This window comes from Primulina eburnea, chromosome 1, assembly GCF_022965805.1.
Source record: "Primulina eburnea isolate SZY01 chromosome 1, ASM2296580v1, whole genome shotgun sequence".
NCBI lineage: Eukaryota > Viridiplantae > Streptophyta > Magnoliopsida > Lamiales > Gesneriaceae > Primulina > Primulina eburnea.
The window spans coordinates 31,936,369-31,956,292 of NC_133101.1; positions in this window are offsets into that span (position 1 = coordinate 31,936,369).

The following is a 19,924-nucleotide window of genomic DNA, read 5'->3' on the forward strand; positions in this document are numbered from 1 at the left end:
ATATTTTTCGCTTCCGTTGCGTTTCCGGCCTCCGTAACCGGTCCGCTTTCAAGTGGTATCAGAGCTTAGGTTACGTTTTTTGTGTAATATTTGCATAATATTATAGTTATACCGGGGCTTACTGCGGAAATTGTGGAGGGAGACATTCCACTGAACAATGCCAAGGAGTACTTGGTAGCTGCCACTTCTGTAAACAACAGGGACATTTTGCCAGAGTATGTCCACAGAGGGATTCCCAAAGATTCCAGGGAGCTGAATCCGCGGGATCAGCGGCACAGTGGAGTAGACGATCAGCGGTTGTCCCTTCATTTCAGCCAACACCATCTCAGTCACAGCAGAGGCCAGGAGGAAGCCAGACAGTTGGCCAACCTCCTGGACAACAGGCCAGAGTATTTGCTTTGACCGAGGAGCAGGCTCAAGAAGCACCAGATGATGATGTTGCAGATTGTAGACAATGGAGTTTATATTGTACTGCCCGAACCAGAGCTGATTTTGAAACGTTAGAAGCTCAAAAAGTTGATTAGAATTTTAGAACTCAATAACGATAGTCAGAATAGAGTGTCGATCAGAATATCAGGTAAGTAATACTGTATTGTATGTTAATAACTGATTTGTTGTGCCCGATATTTCGAATGTGAAATGACATAGATTGTCAGAAAGGTGCAATACTTGATTTAGTAAGCATCCTGATAGCTGAAACTATTTTGATAGAAACAGATGAGATTAGATATGACAGAGTTTGGACTGAAATGTCTGAACTACAGACAGATAAAGATAGAAAGAAAGAAACCAAGAGATTGGTTATGTAACTTGTCGGTTCCTGAATGGAAATGAGATTACATTTCCAAGGATATCGTGATGAAGTTACTACATTTCTTTCTGAATTGAGTATTGATTGAGTTAGGAATGACAGACTGACCCAGTCTGCGAGTGCTAAACCGTACATGAAGATGTACAAGTATGATATATTACTGAGATTCTGTCAGAAAAGTGATTAGATTACACGAAGTGTGGAGAGTTGAGTATATTAAACCGTGATTTTGGTTGATTTTGCACGTTTAACAGAATGTACAGTAAGAGTTAGATACTAGATTATATCTGAATACTGAATACTATTCACTATCTGATGGACAGTCAGAGTGGATTATCCAGATTTCGGAGGATATGCTGAAAGCCATAATGCTTGATTTTAACACTAAATGACATGATTTATTTTCATTTGTAAGTTTTCGTACAACAACAGCTATCAAACGAGTATTGAGATAACTCCTTTCGAAGCGTTGTACGGAAAGATATATGGATCCTCTCTTTATTGAAATAATATCTCTGAGGTTCTTGAGATTGGATCTGAAATGATCAGAGATATGACTGAAAAGATGAAGCTAATTCAGAAGAAAATGGAAATAGCTCATGATAAACAGACTAAATATGCCAACGTCGGACGACTGACTGTTGGTATTTGAGACCAAAGATCGAATATATCTTTGATTGAGATCAACAGATTCGATAACAGCTGATGATGTTGAGTCGTTACGAACTGTTGATGGGTATATACATATGTTGTATAACCAGTATTACGAGAGTGACTTTATCAGAGCTAATTTTCCAGAAATAGAATTTGATATGAGATTGAAATTTCAGAACATATTCATTGAGATGAGTTTCTGATTTAAACTCTGTATACATTTCTTCTGATATATCCGAATTGATTACTTGTGATTTCGAGGACGAAATCGGATCTTAGGGGGGGAGAAATGTAATGCCCGAGAATTAATCACTGTTAATCAAGGATTATTGACTTATAATTTAACGTGATTACGAAATGGCCAACTGAGACACGATTTAAGATAATGTGTGGCAATTTATTTTGAATTTCAGAGTGTGTTGCCGAAGCAACACCGCACCCGCGCCCTTGAATGTACCGCACCCACGGTGCATGGACAGAAACTTGGTCAGTTTTATCGAAGGGTGACCGCACCCGCGGTGCAAGTATTACCGCACCCGCGGTGTAGGACCGCACCCGCGGTCTCGACATGTACCGCACCCGCGGTCGTGCAATTTCAGAATGGATAAGAATGCCGAAGCATGAGCGCACCCGCGGTGCAAGATGGAGCGCACCCGCGGTGCGACGTGTTGTGCGAAAATGAGGACACCTCATGATATGCATGCACTGATATATATAGACGGTAATCCCTTCGAAAATCATTCAGAGAATTGAAGAAAAGGTCTGAAGAAGAAAGGAAAAAATCCTTACGCCTTTTGCGAGAAATCCGTCCGTCTGATTTTGAATCCGACTTCGGTACTGAGTTCCTATCGATGTAGGCTACAACTGGACATTGATTATTGACAGATTTGAGTTCGAGACTTCGACAGAGTCAGAGTATCAGAAAGAAAGGTATAAATTAATGTTGTGTTGGGATTGCACAACTCGAGTAAGGTTTGACTCGAGTTTCCCTAAATCACATACTTTGTTTATTACATTGATATTTGAAATTGATGAGATTGATGTTTGTTGTCTATTGATTTATAGCCACTGCATGTATTAACTACTGAGTCGTTGAGTCATAGGCTGATTCGCCTAGTCACCGGTTGATTCGTCTGGTTATTGACTGATTCGTCTAAACTTAAGCTGATTCGCCTAGTCACCGGTTGATTCGTCTGGTTATTGACTGATTCGTCTAAACTTAAGCTGATTCGCTTAATTACAGGCTGATTCGTCTAGTTATTGGCTGATTCGCCTAATTCTTGACTGATTCGTCAATTATGCTGCTGATTCGCCCAGACACTGGATATATGAATTATATCGATGCCGTTTAGGGATTGATTCATTCCTATCGACTGAGATTCGATATAATTACCTATATCCAGACATTGGGATCCCTAGGTTAGAGTTGAGTCGAGTCTGAGACGACGCGTCAGTGGAGTCGAGTCTGTGACGACGCGTCGGTTGAGTTGAGTCTGATATGACATGTTGATTTACAGTTTTATATATCATTCATGTTTGTTGAATTGCTACATGTTAATGATGACTGATATATGCTTTGGTATATGTTTCTATATAATTGCATGTTTACATTGTTTATACTGGGATATTTATATCTCACCGGAGTTATCCGGCTGTTGTCTTGTTTTGTATGTGTGCATGACAACAGGTGGGGCTGGATCAGGGTCAAAAAGAGAATGAGAGAAGATAGATAGCGTGGAGATCCGGGCTTCGAAGCATCATAGGATTCGGCACTGATATGTAGTTGAACCTAGTTGAATTCTTGTAGAAAACACAAGATTTGTATGTTCATGTTTAATATGTAATTTGAGTAAATTACATTAAGTTTCCGCTTTGTATTTTAAAAAAAAAAATTTAGACCCTGTTTTATAATTGATTAATTAGTCCCAATGATGATTAAGAACATGATTAGCGTCCGGGTCCCTGTAATTGAACCTAGTTGAATTATTGTAGACAACATCAGATTTGTATGTTTATGTTTAATATGTAATTTGAATTTAATTACATTACGTTTCCGCTGTGTATTTTAAAAAAGAAAAATTAGACCCTGTTTATTATAAGTAACTAATTAGTCCCAATGACGATTAAGAACTGGATTAGCTTCCGGGTCCCCACAACAGGTGATTAATTCAACACTTGAATTAATTTAATTTAGTCCATAATAATGTTTATGAAAATTACAATTTTCAAATACATTATTCACTTGGCCAACTTTTAATTTAGGAACACTTCCATAAATTAAAATTTACATTTCTCTCATAGAAGTCATACTTCTATTTTTCTTTACGCTTATAAACTCATTTATAAGTCGTTCAACACATTGAACTATTTTACTTCTCAACGGGATCTAGAAAGCCAGCACTTGTGTGGCCCTCAATGGTTCATTGATACAACTAGCCGTGGGTTCACATCTCCATGTGATTCGGACTAAACATGTCCTTATTCAAGCATACCCCAATTGCTCCATTCTTACTTATCAACCCCTTGATAACAAGAACGTCAGAACTTAAGTCTGATAGTACCCAACCAACCATGTTAAACGCCTAGCAACATCGCTTACATGATTCCCTAGGTATCAAATGATAGTGCCTGCAAGAACCATTCAATTATGGTTAGCGTACAGTACGGTCCCTTCAACTCATTTATCCCGACCGATTCGACAACCATTGGTTTATCGAGAGTTGTCAATGAATCGATACTATGTGTCATGTCGTAGTTGCATCGATGGTGTAATCTATGAAACCCCTTTCATAATTACCACCATACTCTGATCAGAGATTTCAATCTACATACACATGAGAACACATAGGATATCCATACCCGAAGGTAAGCGGTGAATCCCCGACTACAATGCATCGACTCCTATATGTTTCGACAGAACACCCAACCTTGCCACCTGATGACCCCATGAGAGTCGGTAAACAAGCCAAAGTGTAAATCTAGCACATAGAGTCTCAATGTTGTCCCGGGTCATAAGGACTAATGGTGTACAACCATAAACTCGGACTTTTCCACTCGATAAATGAGAACCACTTGGAAAGTCCTTTATGGAGTGTTGTTCAGTGCACTCTACCAGGAGCACCTATCTGCATGATCGGACATCACAATGTCCCCTACCAATGAAACATGGTACTCACATCGCAGATACTAGTCTCTAACTCGAGGGGCCTATATCCTTCTTAGTGGCGGCTGAATCGACTAGGAACTGTTTAGAATATATAGTATTCCAAATATGAGTTTCATGATACTCATCATATGAACATCTCATATTCTTTCTACTATTTGTATATTCAAGGACTTTATCTATGCAACTAGCATGGGTATACAGATAAAGAAGTGCCAAAATAATAATTTTAAATATTATCAAAATAAAGATCGTTTATACATAGAGTTTCATTGTGAACACTCGGCCAATACTTGGCTCGACGGGCACCTACTCTAACAAAACAATGAATCTAGTATGTGATTTTGTTGGAAACTCCAATCAAATCTGATTCGAGTCGTATCTTCCCCACAATCACATGAATTATACCTTTCGTGTCGAACAATATGTCGTAGTCAAAGTCTCGAGTTTAAAGTGGCCAATACAAATCTGAAATGGCAATGTATAGTAGTACCATGTGACAATACCACTCATATTGTGGGGACCCGGGTTCTAACTCAATTCTTTTGGGATTTATTGGATCTTTGCTTGAAAATGTGGGTCAAAATTTTGCTTTTTAATATTAAATCAAATGTAAACATAAAGCATGTCACTATTATTTAAACAACCATAAAGTACATACACATCTGTCTGATATAAACATACACGATTGTCTAAAAGTTCCGTACAAGTCTAGTACAATAACAAGTAGTCTTCTTCTACACCCGGCATCGCCACACTATAAACTCTCTCTTCAACGACGTGACCCTGTACCTGCCCCACCTGTTGTCAAATACACATACAGACAAGACAACAGCCGGATAACTCCGGTGAGAACGAATCCCAGTATAAAACATGTATGCATGCAATGTAATAATCATATACAAAAGCATAGCATATATCAAGTAACATGAATTAAAATCTAAATATGTAAAGGAATACGAATCTGTATTCAACATCTAGTTCTTGACTCGATTCATTCCTAATCTAGGGATCCCGGTGTGAATAAGACGGTCTGTCACCTACCCAACCACTCGGGGTGAGGGTACGTCTTATTCCTAGACTTTGGTCAACTCTGTATCGAGGGTCTACACATAGAGGAAATCTACTACTATGCGTCGATACACCGAAACGTCTAGTTTTGGCCAATCTTCCAATATCTCCTATCTCAAGACTCGATTATAAATCAATAAACAAGACATTACATAATTAAATGTAATAACAATCTAGTATGTGATTTAGGGAAACTCGTATCAAATCTGAATCGAGTTGTGCAATCCCGTGACCACATGAATTATGCATTTCTTGTCGAATAGTCGGTGTCGTAGTCGAAGTCTTGAGTTCACAATAACCAATACAAATCTGAAATGGCATAATCAATGTGCACTTTATCAATATACATTTCAAGCAATTCAATATACAAGCTGAAATCGGTTTCAGTATACTTCGACGGCGTAACAGCGTAATTCTTCGATACCGCTAACTCAATAATATCATACCCAATCACAAGCAACTCATACTAACATCAAAACATCAACATATATTCTAAAATCTGTATAATTTCGGTCTATCACATGCTGGAAATTCTCGAACATATATACGGTATCCGAAATTCAATCCGATTGCATTTCTACTATACTCAATATACCAAAAACACATATTTCTAACAAAATCATAACTTCTCCAACATATGAATTTCGAAGCATGCTGGAAATGAACAATACTTACATCCTTAGCTAGCTCTTGTTGCAAGGATCACAAATCTGTACTCGAAACTAAAATCGGATAGCTAGTTGTTGCATAATCTCAATTCTAATATGAAGAAACTTTGAAGAAAACAAAGGGGAACTCTCGGTGCTCTCAGCTGCTGGAATGAAGAATGAAGATTCAGCAATTTCATATATATATACATGCCTTGTGTCAAGCCAAGAAACAAAGGTGGCATTCTCGCATGCAGCACCGCGGGTGCGGTCTTCTTGCACCGCGGGTGCGCTCATGCTTCGGCAGCCCTTTCATTTTCTGAAATTCATCGACCGCGGGTGCGGTCTCTGCAAGACCGCGGGTGCGGTGATGCTACGGGCAAACTTCATAATTCTGAATAATACACCGCAGGTGTGGTCTTGTCTGAGGCGCAGGTGCGGTATGGCTTCGGCCATTCTTTCAAAAATTCTCATTTTTATGTCATGCATTCTCACCTCTTCAAATCTAACATCAATGACAACTGATAATTCTCGAGCCTTACATGTCTCCCCCTCTTAGACAGGAGTTCGTCCTCGAACTCGTAAACAAGTAATCATGCAAGTATATACGAAAGCAGTATAACTAAACTAAAATAGGGACTCACATCATATGAATAGCTCGGGATGTCTCTGTCTCATCTCAGATTCTGTTTCCCAAGTTGCTTCCTCGATACCATGACGACTCCACTGAACCTTCACAAGCGGGATAGTCTTGGTTCTAAGCTGTTTCTCCTTCCGATCAAGAATCTGTATCGGTCTTTCAACATAGCTCAGAGTCTGATCGAACTCGGCTTCGTGAGGCTGAATGACATGAGAACTATCTGGCATATATCTGCGTAACATTGATACATGAAAAACATCGTGTATACCAGATAACGACGAAGGAAGAGAAAGTTTATAAGCTCGATCGCCAATCTTTTCAAGAATCTCATACGGACCGACGTATCTAGGAGACAACTTTCCACGCTTGCCAAATCTGACAATGCCTCTGAAAGGTGAAATCTTCAAAAATACTCGGTCTCCCTGTTCAAATATCAATGGTCTGCGTCTGATATTGGCGTATTTCGCTTGCCTATCCTGTGCCGTCTTCATTTGCTTCTGAATGATCTTCACTTTCTCGGTCATCTCACGGATCATATCAGGTCCCAACTCTGGTACCTCGGAGATATCATCCCAGTACAACGGAGATCTGCACTTCTTTCCGTATAAAGCTTCGAACGGTGCCATCTCAATGCTAGTCTGATAGCTGTTGTTGTATGAAAACTCACACAACGGCAATGAATCTCGCCAACTAGTACCAAAGTCTAGTACTACAGCTCTCAGCATGTCCTCTAAAGTCTGGATAGTCCGCTCTGACTGTCCGTCTGTCTGAGGATGATAAGCAGTGCTCAGGTGTAAAGTCGTACCCAAAGCCTGCTGCAAACTGTGCCAGAAGTGAGAAGTGAATCGTGGATCACGATCTGATACGATCGACTTCGGCACACCGTGCAATCTGACGACCTCTCTGACATATAACTCTGCCATCTGATCAGGTCGATATGTCATTCTGTACGGAATAAAGCACGCTGATTTGGTCAGTCTGTCTATCACAACCCAAATCGCGTCACAGCCCCGCGAAGATCGAGGTAACTTCGTCACGAAATCCATGGAAATGTGATCCTATTTCCATTCAGGAATAGACAAACTCTGAATTAAACCTCCGGGCTTCTTTCTTTCTGCCTTCACCTGCTGGCAATTCAGACACTTAGACACAAAGTCTGCAATATCTGTCTTCATTTGCTTCCACCAAAATTGCGTCTTCAAATCATTGTACATCTTCCTGCCACCAGAATGAATGCTGAACCGACTACAGTGTGCCTCTGACATGATCTTTCGTCTCAGATCTGAAACATCTGGCACTACTAGACGGTTATTCATATACAGAACAGAATCTCTAACCTGATACTCTGATATATGACCAGCTCTGACCATATCAATCGATCTTCGAACGCTCGGATCAGTTCTCTGCGCTTCTTTGACCCTCAAAATCAAATCTGGCTCAATCTGAATCGCAGCAAGTTGCAACGGTCTACTCTCTGTGTCAAATGTCAACCCAGACAAGCAACAATCCTCTACTAAATTCGATACACCTACTGTCGACAAGGAAAGAGCACATACCTTTCGGCTCAAGGCGTCTGCCGCTGCATTCGACTTCCCTGGATAGTACTTGATCTCGCAATCAAAATATTTCAGCAATTCAAGCCATCTTCGCTGCCTCATGTTCAACTCTGACTGAGAAAAGAGGTACTTCAGGCTTTTATTGTGACACCCTGACCCATTACAATTAAAAATACAGCGGAATTTAAAATTTTCATACAACTGGAAGGAGTTTCAAAATACATTTCCAAATATCATCAAAAGTATTAACATGATCAACTAAATGATACATCAAAATACAAAACATCATTTTAATGATCATGTCCAAAAATATTGCTTGCAAAACAAACTACTTCCTTCCAATCTTCGTATGCATATGACTCCCATCCACAGTCAACGTCCTGGCCCGTCACTCTTATCTGCATCACATGAAAATAACTGAAATGAGTATAAAACTCAGCAAGTGGAACTCTTACATCGCAATGAACATATCATACTCTGTAAAACATGGCTTTAAAACATAAATACCATCAATTCTGAAATAAATATCATAGCAATAGCATAGCAATAAGATGGTATTTCTCTTTACTCTGGTTGGATTGATATCAATAGTAACTCTGTCTGTGTTGCTCGTATCCCAATCGATATAAACCGATAACTCTGAGGGATATAAGCCTATGGTCGTTGATCAACTAATTGGATGCAATCTCTGACTATGTATCTATCAATCCAATAAAACATTTGAAACTCTCTCTTGGCATTTAATCAATCACTTTGAAGTCTATACTCTTTGTATTCCCTTTTTAAGTACAATTGAGACATACAATGTCTCCAATACATATACAATTGAATCAATACATAGTTATGAAGCCAATGAAGGAAATAACACATTAAAATCTTTGAAACACAATACATATACTATCATGTGAGCACAAGGGATGAAATTCCACTTACAAACCACAATAACACCTTGAATCTAACTCTTGGTACACCACCTACAACAATAATCCATAAATAACACCAACATCAACTCAATATCCAAGAATCCAAGTCAAATAATCCATAAATCCATAAACACAACAAACCTACAATATCTCTTCTCCAAAAACCAAGAAATAAATCCACCAAAAGCTTACCTAAGCTTCCTAGAGCAACCAAGAACTTCGATCTCAACTCGAAACTCCAACTAAATCCAAGAATCAAAGATGAGAAGTGAAGAAAATGGAGGAAAACCCTTGTCTTCCAAGAGAAAAACGAGAATGGAGGAGAAAAGAAAGGGGAAAGTGAAGTCAACCATCCAAAAAGGTACTAAATATCTCGACCATACCTCTACTGTTCATCACCGCGGGTGCGCTGCCAACAAGCACCGCGGGTGCGCTAAGCTCTCGACAATCCACCAAAGATCCAAACTCGATGACCGCGAGTGCGGTCCTGCAATTACCTCGGGTGCGGTTTACACCGCGGGTGCGGTACTAACATCACTGCGGGTGCGGTGAATCCACGGTAAAACCCACAAATTCCAACAATGACGACCGTGGGTGCGGTCCTTACACTGAGTGTGGGTGCGGTGCTGCCACGGCCAAGACACAATCTAAGGCAACTAAAATCGAACCAAAACACTGAAACGAACAACCAACAACAACTAACACCTCAAGACAATAATAACCAACAATACTATGGCCCATAATCACAACTCTAATCATACAACTAAACTTAGACTAAATTAATAAATCTATAACATACGAAAACTTAAACCGTACCGTACACCGGGCTCGGCTATTACAATCTCCCCTCCTTAAGGGAATTTCGTCCTCGAAATTGACGTCACTGCACGAACAACTCAGGATACTTCTCTCTCATCTCATCCTCTGGCTCCCACGTAGCCTCTTCGATCAAATGGTTCCTCCAAAGGACTTTAACGATGCCGATCTCTTTGTTTCTCAATACTCTGACTCTGCGATCCAAAATCTGGACCGGAATCTCTTGGTAGGTCAAATTCGGCGTCAAGTCCAATGGCTCATGGCGAAGAACATGGGAAGGATTCGCAATATACTTCCTGAGCATCGATACGTGAAAAACATTATGGACTCTATCAAGATCTGGCGGTAGGGCTAACCTGTAGGCTCGATCACCAACTCTGTCCAATATTGTAATGCCCGGAACAATGATTGACATATACGAATATGTTGTGAAGATTGTACATAACCATAAGAAATAAGAAATGATATCATATATGATTTTCAGTATGATTATGACTTGTTGGGACAGAAGTACTGTATTGGATTATGATTGAGAATATGATAGTGTTGATATCTATTGAGAATTAGGTTGACCGATATCGAGAATATTGGAGTATTTATATTTCGGTGAGACCGGAAGGACCGAACCGAGATCGGAACGTACGATCAGAGTTCGCATCGTCCGTTCGGAGTTCGGAGCGTCCGAGCCAGGTGGCTGGACACATGGATGGCATGCAATAGTTCGGATCGACCGATCGTAGTTCGGATCATCCGAGACAGTTGGCTAGAGACGTGGAAGACATGCAGGATTCGGAACGTACGAAGTAAGTTCGGAGCGTCCGAAGGGTGTCAGATCGGAGCGTCCGAAGTGGATCGGATCTTCCGATCATTGTCTATAAATAGAGGCGAGGTTTCGTTAGATTTGAAAGCATTAGAAACATTTCTTAGAAGTGTTAAGAATCATTCCTATTGCAGATTCATCTTCACGACTGTAACAGCAATTCTACGACGGAAGGTATACTACATGTTTTGTTTTGGGGAATCACGACTCAAATGAGATCACATTTGAGTTTCCCAACTAAAATCACATACGAGTTTTATTGTTTATATCTTGATATAGGTATTATTATAGATTTGTTTATATGCAAATCTCGTTATGCTTTGTTTACAGATCATGTTACATTGCATTAGATGTTTATTAGAACTTGTATTCAATTCCTATTATGCTTTGTTTACAGATCATGTTACATTGCATTAGATGATTATGCTTGTTTACAGATTTTGTATTCATGCATTAAGATAGGACAGTCTGGAGATCAGGCAGACTTCTAGACGTTCGGTTCTATCCCAGCTTAGGGGAAGATCACCCCCCTATTGTAGACGTGGATACAGATCAGGCCGAAGTCTAGGAATAAGACGTACCGTCACCCCGATTGGGAGGGTAGGTGATAGATCGTCTTATTCACACCGGGATCCCTAGAGTTTTAGTCGAGTCGCATTCTAGACATGATTAGGCTCGCATTTCATGATTTTATATGAATGACATTCATATCAGCATGTTTCATGTTTTATAGTATTTATATGCATGTTCACATGTTTATACTGGGATGTGTTCTCACCGGTTTTCCGGCTGTTGTTATGTCTGTATGTGTGCATAACAACAGGTGGGGCAGGATTTGGGTCGAGACAGAGATGATCGTGTTAGCGTGGAGATCTCGGGCCTAGCAGACGGACCAGTAGTTGTCTTTTGATATGTACTGTATTTTATTACTGGTTAGTTGAGGACATACGGAACATGACATAGATTTTATGTTTGTATGTTGTAAATTAAATAAAGAACTTGTGCTTGTCTAGTTACATTTTGATTTAAATATAAAAGCGAAAAATTGACCCACGTTTTTAATAACAATCCATTTAATCCCAAGAAAAAGTATTAGAGCCCGGGTCCCCACAACAGGTGGTATCAGAGCCGATAGTTCCGTTAGACTGAAATAGGATAGAATGAGCGGGGTAGATCGAGTCTTCTTCCTTGCTTGATGATGTGCTAGCATGATTATTGCTTTCTTATTATATGTTGTTTGGTATTTGATTAATTTCAGCATGTGATTGACTGAATCAGAACCGATTCTAGATCAGAGGTAACTGACTAGATGATGGCTGAGACAGTTGTATATCTTGTTTACTAATCAGTTGGATTATTAGATATGCCTCCTAGAAGAGCAGCCGTACCTCTACGACCAGCAGCGCCAGAGCAGGGGAGTACATCCGGAGATTCTATGGATGTTACGGCGACCCCTATGGAGACGTTGCTGAAGCGATTCCAATCCTTTCGACCTCCCACTTTAAAAGGTACCGAGAATGCCATCGAGTGCGAAAGTTGGCTTGAAGATATTGAGATGCTATTCGACTCATTGGAGTACAGTGATGAGAAGAGGATCAAGCTAATTGGCCATCAATTGCAAGATATAGCAAAGAATTGGTGGTTGAACATTAGGAGAGCTTTAGAGCAGCGGGGTACCGAAATTTCTTGGAAGGTATTCAAAACCGAGTTTTATCAGCGATTCTTCCCTGTATCCTACCGTAAAGATAAAGGCGCTGAATTCGCAAACCTGAGGCAAGGACCATTGAACATTGAGGAGTACGTTGCTAAATTCTCTTCTTTGCTTCGTTTTGCACCCCATGTTTCAGGAAATGACGAGGCCATGGCGGATCAGTTTATAAATGGCCTGAATCCAGATATCTTTACGTTAGTCAATACTGGGAGACCCGATAACTTCTCGGATGCATTGAATCGTGCCAAAGGAGCTGAAGCAGGATTGCTTAGACAACGGAGTGCTCCGTATGTTGCACCGAGTCCGAGACCGCCACTACCTCCATCCCAAGTTCCTCCTCCTCGATTCGAAAGTGGTGGTAGTGGTAGTGGACGCAAAGAACAGCTGAAGGCGAAGGGGAAACAGTTTAAAAGACCAGGGAGCAGTTCATCGAGCTCCAGCGGATCAAAACAGAGTGGTTTTGATCAAAGTTCAAGGTTTATCGGTGGTTATTGCAGTTCCTGTGGAGGAAAGCATGCGACTGAACAGTGTCAAGGGGTGACAGGGAGATGCAACTATTGCAGGCAACCAGGGCATTTTGCCAAAGTCTGTCCACAGAGAGGTGTACAGCAAGGCCAGAGTGGAAGAGCATCCGGTTCAGTACCTCAGTTTGAGCGGCAGGCATCGTCGGTTCACTCTTTTCAGCCTCCACCAGCACCGACTCCACCCAGAGGCCGAGATAGTCAGACTGTGACTCAACCTCCGAGGCAACAGGCCCAAGTGTTTGCGTTGACAGAGGAGCAAGCACAAGATGCACCAGATGATGTTATAGCAGGTAACTGTCTCCTTTATGGTTATCCTGCTTATATCTTGATAGATACAGGTGCATCGCATACATTCATCTCAGAACGATTTGCATTGTTGCATTCATTGCCTGTTGAGTCGTTGTTAGACGTTGTGTCTATTAATTCTCCGTTGGGAAGTGGATTAATATCTGTAACTACGGTTAGACATTGCATTCTACAGTTTGAGGGGCATGAGATTGACCTAGATTGTATAGTGTTGGGTCTAGCTGATTTTGATTGTATAGTCGGTATTGACATGCTAACGAAGTACAGAGCCACCGTGGATTGTTTCCATAAGATTGTCAGATTCAGACCCGAGATGACAGACGAGTGGAAATTCTACGGGAAGGGTTCCAGATCTCGGATTCCCTTGATTTCGGCTCTTACTATGAACAGACTGTTACAGAAAGGAGCGGATGGTTTCTTTGTTTATGCTGTAGATATGCAGAAGTCGAGCCCGGCATTGGCAGATCTGCCAGTAGTACGGGAATTTCCAGATATTTTTCCACATGAGATCCCAGGATTACCTCCGGTTCGTGAGATAGATTTCAGCATTGAACTTGCGCCAGGTACCGTACCTATTTCGAGAGCTCCATATAGGATGGCACCCATCGAACTCAAAGAATTGAAAGCACAATTAGAAGATCTTCTAGCCAAGGGATATATCAGACCTAGTGTATCTCCTTGGGGCGCTCCGGTGCTGTTCGTGCGAAAGAAAGATGGGTCGATGCGGTTGTGTATCGATTACCGGCAGTTGAACAAGGCAACGATCAAGAATAAATATCCTTTGCCTAGGATCGATGACCTATTTGATCAGTTGCAGGGATCCTCGGTCTATTCTAAGATTGATTTACGTTCTGGTTATCATCAGCTCAGAGTTCGAGATATAGACATACCAAAGACAGCGTTTCGAACCAGGTATGGACATTACGAATTTATTGTCATGCCTTTTGGTTTAACAAATGCTCCTGCGGTATTTATGGGCTTGATGAACCAAGTGTTTCAGAGATATCTAGATGAATTTGTGATTGTCTTCATTGATGACATTTTGGTGTATTCGAAGAACAGAAATGAGCATGCAGAGCATCTCAGAATTGTGTTGCAGACGTTGAGAAACGAGCGACTGTATGCTAAATTGTCAAAGTGTGAGTTTTGGTTGAATAGAGTTGTCTTCTTAGGACATATCATTTCTGGAGATGGTATTTCTGTTGATCCGAGTAAAGTGGAAGCTGTGATTAGTTGGTCGAGACCGACTTCTGTACCAGAAATACGCAGTTTCATGGGCTTAGCCGGATACTACAGAAGATTTATAAAAGATTTCTCCAGTATTGCAAAACCAATAACTCAATTAACACAAAAGAATGCACCATTTGTTTGGTCAGAGGAGTGTGAGTCTAGCTTTGTTGAATTGAAGAAAAGGCTGACCAGTGCTCCAGTATTGACGATACCTTCAGGTACAGGTGATTTTGTTGTATATTGTGATGCTTCTCATAGAGGTTTGGGATGTGTTCTTATGCAGCGAGGTCATGTGATCGCATACGCCTCGAGACAAATGAAGCCACATGAAGTTCGATACCCCATTCATGATCTTGAATTGGCGGCTATCGTGTTTGCATTAAAGATTTGGCGTCATTATCTCTATGGCGAGAAATTTGAGATCTTTTCCGATCACAAGAGCTTAAAGTACCTATTTTCTCAATCAGAATTGAATATGAGGCAACGTAGATGGCTAGATCTTCTGAAAGACTTTGACTGTGAAATCAAATATTATCCAGGAAAGTCAAATGCAGCAGCAGATGCCTTGAGTCGTAAGGTATGTTCATTGTCCTTATCGACGATAGGTGTTAACAAGTTAGTTGAAAATTGCTGTATGTCTGGATTAGAATTTGATACAGATAGTAAGCCACTACGACTCTTTACGATCCAAGTTGAGCCCAATTTGATTATGAGGATTAAGGAAGCACAAAGAACTGATCAGAATGTGCAAAGATCAATCCAAATGGTCAGATCAGGGCATGTATCAGAATATCAGGTACGAGATCATGTGTTGTACGTGAATAACCGTCTAGTTGTGCCAGATGTTGCAGATTTGAGGCAGCAGATTCTGACAGAGGCACATTGTAGTCGGTTCAGCATTCATCCTGGAGGCAGGAAGATGTACAATGACTTGAAGACACAGTTCTGGTGGAAGCAAATGAAGTCAGACATTGCCGAATTTGTGTCTAAATGCTTGAACTGCCAACAGGTGAAGGCCGAGAGGAAGAAGCCGGGGGGTTTACTTCAGAGTTTATCCATTCCAGAATGGAAATGGGACCACATTTCCATGGATTTCGTGACGAAGTTACCTCGATCATCCAGAGGTTGCGATGCGATTTGGGTCATTATTGACAGATTGACCAAATCTGCTTGTTTCATCCCTTATAGAATGACGTTTAGACAGGATCAGATGGCGGAGATTTATATTCGCGAGGTAGTCAGATTGCATGGAGTGCCGAAGTCTATCGTATCAGATCGTGATCCACGATTCACTTCTCACTTCTGGCACAGTTTACAGCAGGCGTTAGGTACGACCTTACACCTTAGCACTGCTTACCATCCTCAGACAGACGGACAGTCAGAGCGGACTATACAGACATTAGAGGATATGTTAAGAGCCGTAGTGCTAGATTTTGGCATTGGTTGGCAAGATTCTCTACCTCTTTGCGAATTCTCGTACAATAATAGCTATCAGACGAGCATTGAGATGGCACCGTTTGAAGCTTTGTATGGCAAGAAGTGCAGATCTCCGCTATATTGGGATGACGTTTCAGAGGTACCAGAACTTGGGCCAGATATGATTCGTGACATGACTGAGAAGGTAAAGATCATTCAGAAACGAATGAAGACAGCACAAGATCGACAAGCAAAGTACGCCAATATCAGACGTAGACCGTTAGTATTTGAGGCGGGAGATAGAGTGTTTTTAAAGATTTCTCCATTTAGAGGCGTTGTTCGATTTGGCAAACGCGGAAAACTCTCTCCTCGATACATTGGTCCTTACGAGATTCTTGAAAAGATTGGCGATCGAGCTTATCGACTTGCTCTTCCTCCTTCCTTATCCGGAATACATGACGTATTTCATGTATCAATGTTACGCAGATATATACCAGATGTTTCTCATGTTATTCAACCGAACGAAGCTGAACTTGATCACACCTTGAGCTATATAGAACGACCGATACAGATTCTTGATCGAAAGGACAAACAGCTCAGAACGAAGACCATTCCACTTGTGAAAGTTCAGTGGAGTCGACATGGCATTGAGGAAGCGACGTGGGAAACGGAAGAAAACATGAGACAGAAACACCCCGAGTTATTTATATGATATGAGTATGTATTCAGTTTTAGATTATCAAACTGTTTTAGATACTTTGTATGGTTACTTCAGTTCGAGGACGAACTTCTGTCTTAGAGGGGGAGAAATGTAATGCCCGGAACAATGATTGACATATACGAATATGTTGTGAAGATTGTACATAACCATAAGAAATAAGAAATGATATCATATATGATTTTCAGTATGATTATGACTTGTTGGGACAGAAGTACTGTATTGGATTATGATTGAGAATATGATAGTGTTGATATCTATTGAGAATTAGGTTGACCGATATCGAGAATATTGGAGTATTTATATTTCGGTGAGACCGGAAGGACCGAACCGAGATCGGAACGTACGATCAGAGTTCGCATCGTCCGTTCGGAGTTCGGAGCGTCCGAGCCAGGTGGCTGGACACATGGATGGCATGCAATAGTTCGGATCGACCGATCGTAGTTCGGATCATCCGAGACAGTTGGCTAGAGACGTGGAAGACATGCAGGATTCGGAACGTACGAAGTAAGTTCGGAGCGTCCGAAGGGTGTCAGATCGGAGCGTCCGAAGTGGATCGGATCTTCCGATCATTGTCTATAAATAGAGGCGAGGTTTCGTTAGATTTGAAAGCATTAGAAACATTTCTTAGAAGTGTTAAGAATCATTCCTATTGCAGATTCATCTTCACGACTGTAACAGCAATTCTACGACGGAAGGTATACTACATGTTTTGTTTTGGGGAATCACGACTCAAATGAGATCACATTTGAGTTTCCCAACTAAAATCACATACGAGTTTTATTGTTTATATCTTGATATAGGTATTATTATAGATTTGTTTATATGCAAATCTCGTTATGCTTTGTTTACAGATCATGTTACATTGCATTAGATGTTTATTAGAACTTGTATTCAATTCCTATTATGCTTTGTTTACAGATCATGTTACATTGCATTAGATGATTATGCTTGTTTACAGATTTTGTATTCATGCATTAAGATAGGACAGTCTGGAGATCAGGCAGACTTCTAGACGTTCGGTTCTATCCCAGCTTAGGGGAAGATCACCCCCCTATTGTAGACGTGGATACAGATCAGGCCGAAGTCTAGGAATAAGACGTACCGTCACCCCGATTGGGAGGGTAGGTGATAGATCGTCTTATTCACACCGGGATCCCTAGAGTTTTAGTCGAGTCGCATTCTAGACATGATTAGGCTCGCATTTCATGATTTTATATGAATGACATTCATATCAGCATGTTTCATGTTTTATAGTATTTATATGCATGTTCACATGTTTATACTGGGATGTGTTCTCACCGGTTTTCCGGCTGTTGTTATGTCTGTATGTGTGCATAACAACAGGTGGGGCAGGATTTGGGTCGAGACAGAGATGATCGTGTTAGCGTGGAGATCTCGGGCCTAGCAGACGGACCAGTAGTTGTCTTTTGATATGTACTGTATTTTATTACTGGTTAGTTGAGGACATACGGAACATGACATAGATTTTATGTTTGTATGTTGTAAATTAAATAAAGAACTTGTGCTTGTCTAGTTACATTTTGATTTAAATATAAAAGCGAAAAATTGACCCACGTTTTTAATAACAATCCATTTAATCCCAAGAAAAAGTATTAGAGCCCGGGTCCCCACAAATATCTCGAATGGACCAATAAACCTCGGACTCAACTTACCCTTCTTGCCAAATCGCATCACACCCTTGAGAGGTGCTATCTTCAGAAACACATGATCGCCAACCTCAAACTGCAAAGGTTTACGACGAACATCTGCATAGCTCTTCTGTCTCGACTGCGCAGTCTTCATCCTCTCACGGATAACAGCAACAATATCGGCCGTCTGTTGGACCAACTCTGGTCCCAACATCTTCCTCTCACCAACCTCATCCCAATACAAGGGAGATCTATACTTCCTACCATAAAGTGCTTCATACGGTGCCATCCCAATCGTCGCTTGGTAGCTATTATTGTACGTGAACTCCACAAGAGGCAACTTAGAATCCCAGCTACCAGAATAATCGATAGTACAAGCTCTGAGCATATCCTCTAGAATCTGAATGACTCTCTCTGATTGACCATCGCTCTGAGGGTGATAAGCTGTACTGAACGCTAACCGAGAACCCAAAGCTCTGTGCAAACTCTTCCAAAACTCTGAAGTAAATCTAGGGTCACGATCAGACACAATCGACACAGGGACACCGTGAAGTCTAACAATCTCTGCTATGTAATCCTCGGCATACTGGTTCTTGGAATACGTCGTCTTGACTGGAAGAAAGTGCGCTGACTTGGTCAATCGATCGACAATAACCCAAATGGAATTGAAACCCTTCTGCGTCCTAGGAAGACCAGTCACGAAATCCATCGTAATATGCTCCCACTTCCACTGAGGAATCGGCAATGACAACAATGTCCCAGCAGGTCTCTGGTGCTCAATCTTCACCTGCTGACAAGTTAGGCACTGAGAAATGAACATAGCAATATCTTTCTTCATACCTGGCCACAAGTAAAGTCGACGAAGATCCTGATACATTTTGGTACTGTCTGGATGTATCGAATATGGCGCGGTATGAGCCTCTGTCAATACGTCTCGCCGAATATCATCACCAACGGGAACACAAATACGGCCTCTGAAAGTCACCAAACCGTCTCCATTCATCGCAAACTCTGAGTTACCTCTCTCCTCTGCTCTAGCTCTCAACTCTGTCAACTGAACATCAACAGTCTGCTCTCTACGGATCCTGTCCGTCAATATAGCCCGAATAACCAACGCTGATAGACGAGCAATGGTTCCCGGAACTACCAAAGAAATCTCCTCTCGCTGCAAGTCCATCAACAAAGGTCTCTGAATCAAAGAACTCAAAGAAGAACTCGACTTACGGCTCAAAGCATCGGCCACAACGTTCGCCTTCCCCGGGTGGT